General features: G+C 35.6%; 1 protein-coding gene across 4 annotated transcripts in view; it reads right to left on the bottom strand.

Moving 5' to 3' along the window:
• The window catches only part of POT1 (protection of telomeres 1), an 89,922-nt gene extending 76,893 nt beyond the window's left edge, over window positions 1-13,029 (bottom strand). For 3 of the 4 annotated variants that reach the window (XM_045564381.1, XM_045564384.1, XM_045564383.1), the window contains exons 1-3: window positions 12,832-13,029; window positions 11,852-12,036; window positions 685-786 (exon numbers count right to left, since the gene is read on the bottom strand). The gene's annotated coding sequence lies outside the window, so the exon portion shown is untranslated. The other variant, XM_045564382.1, reaches the window with a different exon arrangement.
• Between the last annotated feature and the right edge of the window lie 1,712 nt (window positions 13,030-14,741).

The following is a 14,741-nucleotide window of genomic DNA, read 5'->3' as shown; positions in this document are numbered from 1 at the left end:
AAAACAGAATATAAACTTTGATTAACCCAATGGAAGTGGAAAAGCAGAGTTATTTAAAATTTTTCCTGCAAAAATCCCTCAATTTTTTCAGAAAGAAAAAAATGAGGAAGTGCAAAAGTGATCACTCTAACTGTAAATCTCACCCATATTCAGTCTAACCCATTAATTTTAATATCAAGCAGGGCTACCTCTAGCCCTTATGGTACCTTTGTGTATACGAGAAAAAAACCAGGCAGATACTGGCCTGCAGGGCATATGGTTTGGCCCAACTCCACCTAACAGCCTAGACCAAAGAGGCAATTTTCAAGTATGTGTATCCCTGTGTACTGGGGGTCGGGGGGGTGGAAGGTGTGGGGCGAGGTCCACTCTAAAGAGGGAAGAAAGGGATAATCATCTTCATTAAGGATAAAATGGGAAGAAATCAGTTTTACCTAAAAAGGGTACTTGAATGTCTGTGCAGTTTTGTAAGTTTCATTAATAAGTACCTATAAGGGATCTTCCTTTTCTATCTAGAGTCATTCTAAACATAATGTGAAGAAAAGAATTTTTAAACTTAAAACATTCAACTAAAATCATTCAATCAGAACAGTTTATCTGCAGATTTATAGAAATACTACTTCTGTCCCATCACTTTTAGCACATTAAAACTGCAACATGATTAGAGACTAAAAGTTGCACACTTACATAAACAGTTGAAGTCTTCAAATGCTTTCAAAAATATGTAATGCTTTCCATTCTAGATGAAGAAGCTGACAAAACAATAAATTCAGCCACTGCAATAGTGTCCTAAATAGGAAAAAATGTTTTAAATCAATTATCAAAATATCTATAATTCTTTATATTATATAATCTTTGTTTATATTATTATTTAAAAACAGGAATTACTTCTATAAAATGGAAAACTGGTTAACCTAAACTTATTTAATGCTCACTGAATATATGATCTCCTGCTCTAAAAGGGTCTTCAGCATCTACAGCTACATTATAGCCAAAGACAACTATAATGCCCCACTTCATGGACCAAGAAAGCACTGATAGAAAACATGAAATGTAATTCAAAAAGAAAAATGCTTATCTAACTTTAACAAACATTAAATAACTTTTCTATATTGACCTTACAAATCTTGTTAGGTTATTATATTTTAAAACATTCTTACAAAAAGTAAGAGGATACAGGGAGAAACCAGGGGACCTAATGGCATTGATAATGTGACAGAAAATATTTCTCTAATATAAAAAAAAAATGAATTTTCAGAGCATTAACATCTACTGGATTATAATATCAAGGACATAATTATAAGTAATATATGTGAATAATATTAGCACTGAAACCAAAATCCTTCAACGGTCCACTAATCACTATAGGATCTGACACCCACTGATCTTACCAGCCACATGTCGTGTGACTCACACAATATTCTGCCTTCTCACAATTCTTTAAACATCTCAAGATGCTCGCTCAGGGCCTTTGTATATGCTATTCTTTCTTACCAATCCATAAATAACTCAAGTACCCCTGTGCTCAGTTTCCCACCACTCTCATTGCTACTCAATATTCTTAGTTATATATCATATCTGGATAAAATAATTACATTAGTTGTGTTAACAAGTATTTGGACAACTAAATAAATAACCAAATATATTAATACTCATATATATATATATAGAAAGTATACCTTCATAAATCTTAAATAAAACTGTACAACGCTCAAAATCTTACTTCATAGAATCTTAGCAATTTAGAAAAGCATTTAAGAGGTCCTTAGATTTCATATACTATTAATAGAACACCTTTCAGATAAAGAACCAGAGACGATAAATCAATGGTCTACGATCACATCCAGATAATTAGTTAAAGACCAAGACAAGAATCCAGATCTCCTGACTTCCAATACAGGCACCATTGTACCTCCTTTTTCAGAATTAAATTCTATAAAGATGGGAAAAAATGTATTAACAAATGTCCATAATTTTGACAATTTTGTGATAAAATATTGTTTTAAAAACTTTCAGAATACCTTGGAAAAGTCTTTCCTCATATTTTATATCCACATACTAAAGGTTAAAACTTACTTTTAAAAAATGAAAGTTAAAATTGAAAAAATGCCTTATATGGAGAAAGGTTCCATTAGAGCATGTGTATTTCTGCAAAATTTATCATTAGTCTACCAAAGCAAGGATTAAAATCTTGTTAAAATTCACTTCAGTATTAATATTTTATGATTGTTGTTTTCAAATACAAAGCTATCCTTAGGAGAACAAGCAAATGACAAAGAAGAAAGGTATAAGAATTAAATTAGAAAAAATTCATTCCTTTATGAAAAAAGTTTTACCTTTAGATTACAATAACCTTTAATCTTGATACTACAACCTTTAAAATAAATAGACAAATTAGACTCTCAAATGACCAGCATTTGAGGATTTTAAATCCAGAAAGAATTTGAAGTAAATTGTGACCTCAGTCTTTTTACCATTTTATTTTAAAGAGAGAAAACTTTGACTTACCATTATTAACATCTTCTTGTTATCTGACAAGTAATAAGTACTAAGTATAGTTCTATTTTATTTTAATGAGTACCTATTTAAAATTCATTTCAATAGCAGAAAACACTTTTCATATGTCAGATAAAATACTAATAAGATATTGTATATGTAATATGAATTAGCCAAACATGTACAATGCATCTGCAAAACATATACAATCAGATTCCCTTCCTCCACCCTACTCTTCCTCATTGGCCTGTAATTACAATATGAAAATAATAACAATAATTGTTGCTATGTATTCAGTTCCTACTATGTGCCAGTAGTAGATATATTTGGTCTCTAATCCTGTCAATAATCCATTGGCCCCATCTTACAGACTAAAATAAAAAAAAGAAAAACTAAATGAAAAATGGAGTTAAGGGTTTGCCCTAGGTCCTACCTGCTGGGATTTAGACACTCTAATCCCGTTGCTGAGTCTAAAACATACACTCACATTTCAGAGCCTCTGTATTTGCTAATTCCTGGTCTAGTATGCTCTTCAAATATCTGAGGGATCACTTAATCACTTCTTCCAAGTCTCTGCCCAAATATCACTATCACAGTCTTTCCCTTACCACCAGATAAAAACAAAGCTCCCTTCTTCTCATACTCATACCTTATCTCTCTTCCACTGCTTTAGTTTCCCCATAGCACTGTTTGCCACTAGAAAAAATATATTATTTATTTCTGTTTATTGTGTTTCTCCACTAGAGCGTATGCTGTATAAGAACAACCTTCTTTGTGGGGATCACCAGTGATCCAAGCCTGGCTCCTAATAGATGCTCAATATACTATCAAATAAACGCAGGAATGACTGAATGAATACATACTAATTCTCTTACATTCTCCTCTAGGAAACACAGATATATTCAGGAGTAATATCTAAAATGCAAAAGATGAGTAGGGTATACTGCAGAGGCTCCAGTTCCTACAAAGTCAACAGATGGTCACAGCCTTAGAGGACCAGACACCCACCACAATGCCAGGACCACCATTAGAGGCATGGTCTCTCCTACCTGACAGGAGCATTCAAAGAAACGGAGCAAGAGAAGTGTAGTGCCGCTTCACATTAGGGTTCCTGGGCTGGAATGGCAGGAGGTATTGGAGGACTCCAACTAATAGTTGTGGACATACTGCTCATTCTTAGCACTGTTACAATTATTTAAATAATTCACCTAACTGGACACATGCCACAACTCATTCACAAATTACTAGATATAACACTGACCTCTAGAATCTTATCTTCTCACGTGTGGAAAGAAAAAATTTTAAAGGAATTACAGGATGATGTTCAAGCCTGCTTTAAGAGAAGTTAGGAACTATAAATATTCTCACCCAAGAAAATCAGAAGGCTACAAATACTGCCATAAATTTCTGCACAATCCCCAAATTTACGTGCAACAAATGAGCAACAAAAAGAATTCTGTGATTAAAGCTGACTTTTTTGGGCAACATTTCAGTATAACTTCTGGGTTTTTTTGCTATGTCAGCAATCAGCAATCTGTGACAATGTTTACCTAAATAATTTAGGACATAGAATTTAAATGTTTTTTATTTAAAAAAATCTTAAGAGACAAGAAAATATTTCGAATATACTGATAGGGCATTTCAATCCAAAAGTTGCAGAGTTTATAGGCGACCCATTTCATAGTGTCAAACGAATATTAGACACATATGCTATGCTAGATTAACAAAATTTATAGAGAACACATAATACCCAAGAACAGCTGCTTTTATTCAAATATTTACTTAATGTAGAAAAAAGTGGGAAAAACTAATACTGAGCATTAAAAAACATTCAAATTCAAAATTTAGGAAGCAGATGTTCTTACAGACTTATATGATGAATTCTGTCTCAAAAACTGAAAACTACGCCCCCATGCAACCCACAAATGCACATATACAACTAATCAATTCTATGCCAATTTCACCAACTCTTTAGTTTTGGTCTTTATACATGCAGGATAGGTCTTGAATTACTGTAAAGCCTCCACATTGATTTCTCTACCTCAGTCTTTTCCATAGAAGAAAACAAATTGAAAAATAATTTATGAGATAATATGGGAAAATGGAATACTGATTTGATGTTTGATTATATAAAAGCATTTTGTTAAGTTATTTTAGGTGTAAAATGGAATTGTGTGTTTGCAGATGTACAAATAGAAAGGAAGACAGATATATGTATATATGTGTACATATACATGAATACGTTGATATTTCATATTAAGAAACTGATGTTAATATTTAGGTAGTTATAATGGTATATGGTACTTACTCATTTGTGTACAGTCACACACCACATAGTGATGTTTTGGTCAACGTCAGACCATATAATAAAATGGTGATCCCATAAGATTATAATACTGTATTTTTACTTTTTCTACAGTTTTCTAGGTTTATATATATTTAGAGACACAAATACTTTTGTGTTACATTTGCCTACAGATTTCAGTAAAGAACACGCTATACAAGTTTGCAGCCTAGGAGCAACAGGCTATACCATACAGCCTAGGTGTATAGCAGGTTGTACCATCTAGGTTTGTGTAAATACACTCTATTACATTCACACGACAAAATCGCCTAACATATTTCTCAGAATGTATTCCTGTCATTAAATGATAATCTCAAAAGTAGTATGGACAAATCAATAGACTAAGACACAGGCACAGTTTAGTTTTTGTTCTGCCTTCTGTAACTAACCAGATCTGTCAGTTTAAAAAAAGTTATGTAATCAGAGTCTCAGAAAAAAACGAAGTGTTTAATCTAGATGGTTTTTATAATTTCTTCTAGCTCTGAAATTTGATGATTCTATGAATATATTATTGGGTTCTTTGAAAACTTCTACACAGAAATATACTTTATTTATTTAATAAAATTTTAAACAGACCCTACAATATATATCTTTCACATAAATATTCCAGACTTTGATATAGCCAACAAAACATATATCAATTTTACTTACAAGATAGGAATCATAAATAAAATATGACAATCAACAATGCATAATGATTCAGTCAAAAGTAAAGGTAAAAATTAATATTTCCACTTAAGGGATAGAAAGCTGGAAAGAGTGACAAGTTGGACAATCTGCAAATTTCAAAACTTTTCTTGACCCATCAGAGAGCTGAAGTGTCAGGGAAAACAACTAAATAGGAATTTAAGGAAAGAAGAGTACCTCCAAATGAGCAATGGGAGCAAGCACTTGCTTACTTAAGGCAAATGGCAAATGATGTCAGACATCTGTAAGAAAAATTCTTCTAACATACTTAATGAATTACTAAAGGCCAAGTTTGGGCTAGTAAAAACACATGGAGCCCCTGAGCTGCATATACAAGGGAAATTCACAATACACTTACAAGTTCTTCAACACAGATTTGACAAGGTTCAAGCTAAGAGGTAGGGTAAGGGTGGCAGCAATTATGGCAGGAAACTCTTATTGGATCTTTCTCCTCTTTCTTTCAGAACAAAGGCATTAAAATGCTGGGAGATGGGCAACAAACCTGTCAATCTTAGAGCTTTTCTGAAAACCCACTGTAGCTGGAAGAAACAGAAAAAAATACCTTCTACCCCTTGTTAGGGATGGGCAGGAATAGGTACATAGCTGCAAGACCCAGACCTACAGCGAGGGGCAGGGCAAGGCCCCACTCACAAGACCCAGGGACCTACTTCCTGCCAAGACAAGCTTACTTAGAATGGAGAACATGTACCCAAAAAAGGCTAACAGTACCTAATAAAAAGTAACATGGTCTACTACTGGGAGAGAGGCCCTAGGGCATGCAAAGAGAACTTATCAAAGCACAAAGTAAAGACCTAACCTAAAGACAGGGAAGACAAAGAGAAAAATCCTCTAGCCAACCAGCACCCATTCTACATATGAAGTAACTCTAGAGGAATCTGAAGCCTCTTGTGCACTGAACAACAAACAGCAAATCTCAAACCTAGCTCTACTCTTGATTAGATTAACTCTCAATGCACCACACTAAAAGCCTAGCAGAAAAAGACCTATACATGTCCTATTCATGATCTATACACAGCCTAGTATATTTACTTCAGTTTCCATTGTCCTACACAAGATGTACAGCTCTCAACAATAGCATATTATGAGGCATACCAAAAAAGGCAAGAAAAAATAAACTGTCAAGAAAAAGCTATCAAGAGAACCACAATCAGGTTAAATGAGATTAACCAAACGAAACTCAAAGCAGTGCTTTTGTTCCTCTTGTACCTGATCCAACTAGAAGATAGATCCTGGTGAGAGGAGGGGACGATCGGGAAAAATATGAATTTATAGTTACTGAAATGAGACACGCTGGTTTTATAACAACAGAAGGAGAGCAAAACAACTAGGCACCTAGGGAGAGATCTCTAGCACCTGGGGAGGGGCCCTAGCACCAGAAAAAGGAATTCCAGAACTTGGGAAGAAAATCCCTTAGACCCTAAAGGCAGAAGGGAGGGGAGGCATAAATGATCTTTGTCTTTCAGAACTACTTCGGGAGCCTTCCATCACCCTAAAGGAAAAGGCACTGGTGCTGCTCTCACAAACTACTGGGAATTTTGAAAGTAAATCAACTACTAAGCCCATACCACCCCCTACCCGATAGCTCTAACTATGAACCAGGAGAGCATGGCCCAGTTTCTGCATCTTGGATGCAGAATACCTCCAAATATTGTCCACAACTAGGGCAAATGAATTGGTAAAGCAAGACAGATTTAACTGACAGCCCTCAGGTGATCTCTGTCTGAAAACCCGAACTACTGGGACTGAACTGGGGGCCTTAGGGCTTACCAGCTGGTAGGCAAGAGAGGAGACCCTGTGTCAACCTGTCTGACTGATCTATATCTTTCTTGGAGGGGCCCCTAACAGTTTAAACTCTGTTTTGTGTGCCCTAAGCATTGTACTTCTTGTGTGAAAGGCAGAAATTAACCACAAAAATAGTGTGATGTGCACCCAGAGGTAGCTATAAGAAACATAGAAGGGTTTAACAAAACACTTTTGGTTGACCATGTAACCCTCAGTTATATATTATGTTCACAGCTTTACCTACAATGGAAGTTATTCTACTACAAAAGTGGTATGAAATTTCTCCCTGCCTTTAGTTGAAGTGAGCAAAGAAAATTAGAACCTAAGTTAAAAGACAAGGTTTGAAAGTTAAAGGATAACTGAACAGTGAGAGACGTCCAGAGAGATTTATGTCCCCAGAGTTATGTGTTTATAATTCAATAGTAGACAAAATCTATAGCTATTCCTTTACATTCCAAATGATGTATTTACATTAAGTAGATTAGGTTTCTCTCCCTCTCTCAGGAGAGGAGGGTGAATCTGTGCTACATAACTCCCAGATTCATCATTTCATGGTTCCTCTCCTACAGTGCAAGAAATCCCCTTTCTATATTAATACATGCAGGAAGATATAAGGCCCTCAATGCATTGCCCTGAATGGGGAGGCATGGAGTTATTGCTGAGTGATGCTAAGATGCAGTGATTGCTGAGAGTAACAAAGTCATGTGGCACTTAACAATTGGGATATGTTCTGAGAAATGCATCATTAGGTGATTTCCTCTTTGAACATCAGAGTATACTGACACAAACCTATATGGTATGGCCTACTACATACGTAGGCTGTATGATATAGTCAATTGCTTCATAACCTATACAGCATGTAACTGTACTGAATACTGCAGGCAACTGTAACACAATGGTAATATTTGTGTATCTAAACATAGCAACCAAGAAAGGATACAGTAAAAATATGGCATTATAATCTTATGACTCTACCTATTATATACAGTCCAAGACATTGTTACGTAGTTTGTCTCTACTCCAGAAATCTCATGCTTGCTTTTCAGATAAAAATTCCTATAGATATTAATATGTTAACATACTCTATTATAGACTAAATTTTGTGTTCCCCCTAAATTCATATGCTGAAGCCCTAACCCCTTGTATCTCAGAATGTATGTTTAGAGATAGGGCCTTTAAGGAGATAATTACTTTAAAAAGAGGCCATTTGGGTGTGCCCTAATCTGACTTGTGCCCTTATAAGAGGACAAAAAGGTACACAGAAAGACAGTAGAGGCTCCAACATGCACAGACGAAAGGTCATGTAATTACACAGCAAGAAGGTGGGCATCTGCAAGCCGAGGAGAGAAGTCTCTGAAGAAATCAAACCTGCAGACCCCTCCAGAACCATGAGAAAATAAACATTCAGCCACCTGGTTTGTGGTATTTTGTTATGGCAGCCCTGACAAACTAATATACCCCATCAAAAATTTGGGAGTTTTCTAAGCTCAGCGGTCTTCAGCTGTGATACAAATCCTGTATGTACAGCATGCATCTGGCCTGTCCCCATGGGACACGGGGAAGAAAAAACAACCAATGTAAACATGAAGTTGATACTGCCTGCTATGCCATAAGTAATAAACTATGTAAATCCATTTGGGCTGCTTGTCTCCTAACCAGCTAAAGTATAGCAGGCCAACCTAAGTACTGAATTATACACGGTCGCTTAGAACTATTTGACCACTTGATAGTTACCTAAATGAAATAAAAACTTAGTTCAGATAAAAACTTGTACATATATTTATAGTTGCTTTATTCACCACCACAACTGGAAAGAATATAAATATTCCTACAATGGTGAATAAACAGGCTGCAATGAAATTCCAGTCACCAATAGAAAAGAATACTACCGATAAAAACAACCTGAAAGAATTTCAAATGCAGCACACTAAGTGAAAGAAGCCAGAATCAAAAAGGCTACATGCTGTATAATTTCATTTACATGGCATTCTTGAAAGGCAAAAGTATAAAGTCAGAAAACTAATAAGTGGTCATCAGGGGTTAATACTGGGGATAGCAGGGTGACTATAAAATTTTGGAAGGTGATGGATTGCTTGATATGTTAACATGTAGTTAACATGTTTCTATATATTTGTCAAAACTCACAGAAATGTAATACTAAAAACAGTAAATGTAGCAGTAAAAGCCATTAATAAAATTTAAGAAACATAAATAAGAGATTTCTGCAGGTTAGAAAAGAGTATGTAAGTATACAAACTGAGGTTGAAAAATGAGAAATAATTCAGATACATAAAAGAACAGAAAAATTCTTCAACTTTATTTTTTTCTAAATGAGAACTGTACATAATACATTAACCATGAGAAACACACAAAAGGTATTTGCTAGTTTTAACCTTACTAGATACTATAATAACATGTTCACTTACAGGTAAAAGGATTTACTACAGTAACACAAATAAAAATGTTAAAATTGAAAAAAAAATTTCACTAATAAGTAGGAACAAAAATAAAATAAGGAATTAGCAAAGTGTCATAGTATTTGACATTTCTATATCAAGCACACAAAACAAATACAAGTATATAAGAAACACCACACTAATCAACCAAATGTAAAATGAGTTTGAGAATGCTAACAAGCATTTGATATGAATTTAAATGCAATTAAGTAGAAAAGACTAACTGTCATTCATAAAACTTTATTTCATATGAAAGGAAATTCCAGGAAAATGAAAAATAAATAGATGAATCAAAGGTATAACAAATGTCTCTATATGGAGAATATTAACAATTAGAAAGGCAAAACTGAAATGTAGATTTTTCTTTCTTTTTTTATCAGATCCATTTTACTAAGTCCTTCAACTCCACCTTAACTAAAATAAAAAGTTCACTAAATATGCATAACAAAATATTGGATATAACAGGAAAAAAGTTCAGTGAACTTGAAGACAGATAACAGAAATTACTCAATCTGAAAATCCTTTCCGCCAACAAACCAAAACAATAAAATTGAGGAAAAAGGAACAATATCTCAGAGATCTATGTGACAGTATCAAACAGCCTAATATATGAACACACATGTAACTGGCATTCTAGAAAGAAAAAAGAATAACGTAGCAGAAAAAAGATTTCCAGAAACAGTAACCAAATTTCCAAAATTTGATGAAAACCATTGATTCACGAATCCAAGAAGCTCAGTTACCCACAAACAGGAGAAACTCAAAGAAAAAACACACCTAGGCACATGACAGCCTAACTGCTGAAAACAAAAGATAAAATAGAAATTGAACAAAGGAAAAAAAATGCTCATTACATACAAAACAATGGAAGCCAGAAAGCAAGTGGAATGATATCTTTAAAGTGCTAAAAGAAAGAAAAAGCAACCCAGGAGTCTATCTATATTCAATAAAAATATTCTTCAAAACAAATGTTTAATAACAGCATTTTCAAATGAATGAAAGCCAAGAGAAGTCATCTACAACTCAAACTGTAAGACATGCTTGATATTTTTCAAGATAAAGGGAAATTAACCAGATAAAAACTCAGGTATACAGGCAAAAATGAAGAACACCAGAAATGGTAAATATGCCAGTCGATATAAAGACTATTTTTTCCTTTTCTTAATTTCCTTAAAAGACAACTCACTGTTTAAAGCAAAAATAACAATGTAAGGCGGAGTTTGTAATACATGTACATGTAAAAGATATAACAGCTCAAAGAACAGAGAAGCAGGTAAGTGGAATTTTACTGTTGCAAGATTTTTTACCTTTGTCAAGTGGGAAGAATTTAAGCAGGACGTGAGAAATAACAAGGATCATCTGGGAAGTGGTACAATAGTATGTCTGAGTAGATTTTAATATGTTAAAGATGTATACTCGTAGTGTTACAATAGCCACCAAAGAAAATAAAACAAGTATTGCTTAAAGCCAAGAGAAAATAAAATGGAATACAAAATGTTTAATTAACCCAAAAGAACTCAGGAAAAAAGCAAAGATGATAAACCAGAAGGACAAATCAAACAGCAAGATAGACTTAAACAGACCATGATGTGGTCTGTTAATTATTTTAAATAAATTGACTAAGCATGCCAATTAAATGGTGAGATAGACTAGATTAAAAAGTATGATCCAATGATATGCTAAGAGATACTTAAAGTATTAAACCACCAGTAAGTTGACAAACCACCGAAACAGTAAAGATAAGAATGCTGGCAAGGCTATATTATTATCAAACCAAATAGATTCCAAGACAAGTACCAGAGGCACAGATATGAGGCAAGAGTGACTGTGGGGAGAGTGTATTCATTTTTGTGCCTCGGAAACTTATTCCAGTGTATCACAGAAGAATTCAATAAATGTTTGCTAAATAAATGCTGAGAAATTAAAAATAACTTATCATTGAAACACTGTCTAAAATGTATGGCCAAGATAAAAACCACTCCTAAAATGGCTCTCATAAAGAAACTCAATGTAAAATTCTGCATCCCTTTTAGGAGGAAAAAACATTCTGAGTTACGAAAATTCTTACCTGGATATATTTCTTGCTATAATCACAATCCAGCTGTAGGGATCTCAAACACACTGTGTGTAATATACTCAGTGGCTGAACTTCAGGCACTCCATTGACTTCCCTTATTAATTCAAGTGGCATATCAGTTCTGCCTCACAGTGATGTCCAAAGCAAATTCAAATAGGGAAGTTGACAGCTTGCTGCTGAAAACACAAGACCAGTGTTTTACCCAAAATGTAGTCAATAATTTGCTGTAAGCCTCTTTGACTTAGTTTTGCTTTTCCTTTCCTTTAAATTAGTTATCATGGTTGGGGAGGCAGGGACAGGAGGATAGATTATTTTACATTTTATTACAAGGATCAATACACAGCATTCTTCTAAGGAACTGAAACTTAACTCTTTTCTACTTAGCTTTTGTATTTCAAGTACCTCTAAAAGCCAGTTTTAAGATCTGTGAAAACTTCATTAATAAATGCTTTTACCACCTTGCTTTAAAATATAAAAGCTATTGGGAAAGGGGAGTGGCTGAAAAGCTTTGTTTTTGTTTTTTAAACCCCTTGGCAGTTGTAATATTGTGTAAGTAAATTGTGCACAAAAAGCTTGCCACAATATTATCTATGGCCTCCTCCCTTCACTCCCTAAATAACCGAAAGAAACAATTATTAAACTGAAGTTAACTTGTGTATTGTAGGTTCATTCTTATTCCTCAAACCTCTTGACTGGGACAGTCACTACTGTCAATATTCAGTTTTAATGTATGCGCACCAACCTTCCCCAAGCAACTTGAGCTTTTTGAGGGCAGGGACGTCTGCCTCTCCCAAAAAGCCAGGCAAGATGCCGAACACAACAGGCTCAAGATAACACGTAAGGTTTCTTTGCAATAATTACATCAAATTTTGATCTAAACTAAACCTACCCCTTTATAATGCCAAATGCGATCCCGACGCGTCTTGTACCCACGCAACGAACTCCAAACTTACTTTTCAGATATTACTCACTCGCACTCTACAAAGAAACCCGCGAAGAGTTTAGATGGGCGCGCTTATGACGTCACACGCACGCTGACGGCCCAGCTCCCACGCATGCGTACACTGTCACTAGCGCTAAACAGTCGTTCCTTCCCGCGCCCGGGGAGGGAAAACTGCGTACTAGTTCCCAGGCCTAAGGCGCCCTGGAGGTTTCCCCGAAGTACAGAATGCGGCGTTAGGGGTAGCGAAGCCTCTCAGTACAGGCCCCGCCCCGTCCGGTCGCATCTCCCAGAATTCTTGCCGCTCCCATTAACTCCGCCCCCCGCCAATTCCCGCGTTCGTGGCTGGAGGCGCCTGACAGGGAAGCGGGGCGGATGTGCAGTGCGGGATTTGCGATTCGGTTTCATAGATTGGAAACCCCAGTGGGCAGCGCCCATCTTTAACTTCCAGTTCTTTCCTCCAGAAGTAAGCACCCAAATGCAGTTTTTACATGGAAACAGTTACAAAGATAACAATGGTATTTGATAGTTTGTATAGCAATTTTGGGGCATTGGCATCCTTCCTCCAATGGGTTATGCTATTTACAGGCAGATTTGGTTTACCTTGCCATTGGTTTCTAGGGCTATGATTTGTGTTATAATTAATAAGATTTATTGTTAAATGTGAATCCTTTGCAAATTTCTGATGTATGCCTTCAGTCATTTAAGTGAAACCACCTCAGTGTGAGACTAAGGTAACAAAGAATTACACAAATATTTCCAAGGCTAATTTGGACTAAAGTATCTGATTTAGATAAATATTTGCAGGAGGAAATAGCTAACTATTTTCAAAGTACCTATTCTTTCAACAGGAAGCATTATCTTTCCCATCCCTACCGTGATTATATACCATGCATGGGGAGGGGAGGGGACAAGTGAATAAGCTCAAGAGCTGTCCATTTGAGGAAAACGATGATAAGTGTCCCTGTCCTGTTCATGTCTGAACTCTGAAGTGTTGCCCCAGTTCTTGGGCTCTGGGCTTAGAAGAATCACAAGCCTTGGCCCGCATGAAGGAGAGATATGACAAACACTCCGCAAGTATGCATGAAGAATGTATTATAAGTAAAGTTTAAGGGTGCAAAGCTAAAGACGTTTCCTGAGGGGAAACAGGTCTGTCTCTGTGAGTGCAGAAGGCACTGTCTAATTCTGTGTTTTCCCTTTTATATGTTAGTAGTTTAGGTAAAGGTTAATTATAATTATTCATAACTCTATGTCACTGTTTTGGGGACTGAATTTTTCCCAGGTATAGACATAATTTAAAGGTTATGTTTCAGTCATTCTTTCTAATATACATATGGTGGGGAAAGTGCCATACCTGTTTATGGTGTTTTTTCCATTCTCTGAATGGTGGTCAGTGTTCCATGGCCTAATTACCCCATTCTTTAAGACTGAAATAACTGTTCCCTCTTTTTATTTTTCTGTAACCATTTCCTCCTTATTGTTTTTCTACAACTGCTTTCTCCTTTCTCTTTTACTGACTTTCGTTACCACTCACTTTGTTTTTCTGCCCCTAACATAAGGGTCAGACTCTGTCGTCGTTTCTTCTCTGGCCTCACCCGGCTTCGAAATAACTGTTCCTAGTCCGTAAGTGAAACCCTCCACGTGGGCTTTGGATCCTGACCATTTTCATCTCCCTTCTGTCATCAGTAATATTAATATATCTTCTCTCGATGTATTTTCAACTTTCTTTCCTCACCCATTCTTTCCTAGCAGCATTTAAACACATTCTTCCAGTAGTAGAAGCTTTTTAAGGGCAGGGAGAATTGCTTACTAAATAGAGCCTGTCCAGTGTCTGGCAAATTGTGGGTGATAAACATCCATTGAATTAACAAATAAAGGCTAAGGAAAACTGTTTCTCTTTCTTCACCTCTGATTTCTATCCCATCCCACCCTGTTATACTG

Source organism: Lemur catta, chromosome 11 (assembly GCF_020740605.2).
Source record: "Lemur catta isolate mLemCat1 chromosome 11, mLemCat1.pri, whole genome shotgun sequence".
Classification (NCBI taxonomy): Eukaryota; Metazoa; Chordata; class Mammalia; order Primates; family Lemuridae; genus Lemur; species Lemur catta.
This window is presented reverse-complemented; position numbering and strand designations above follow the sequence as displayed.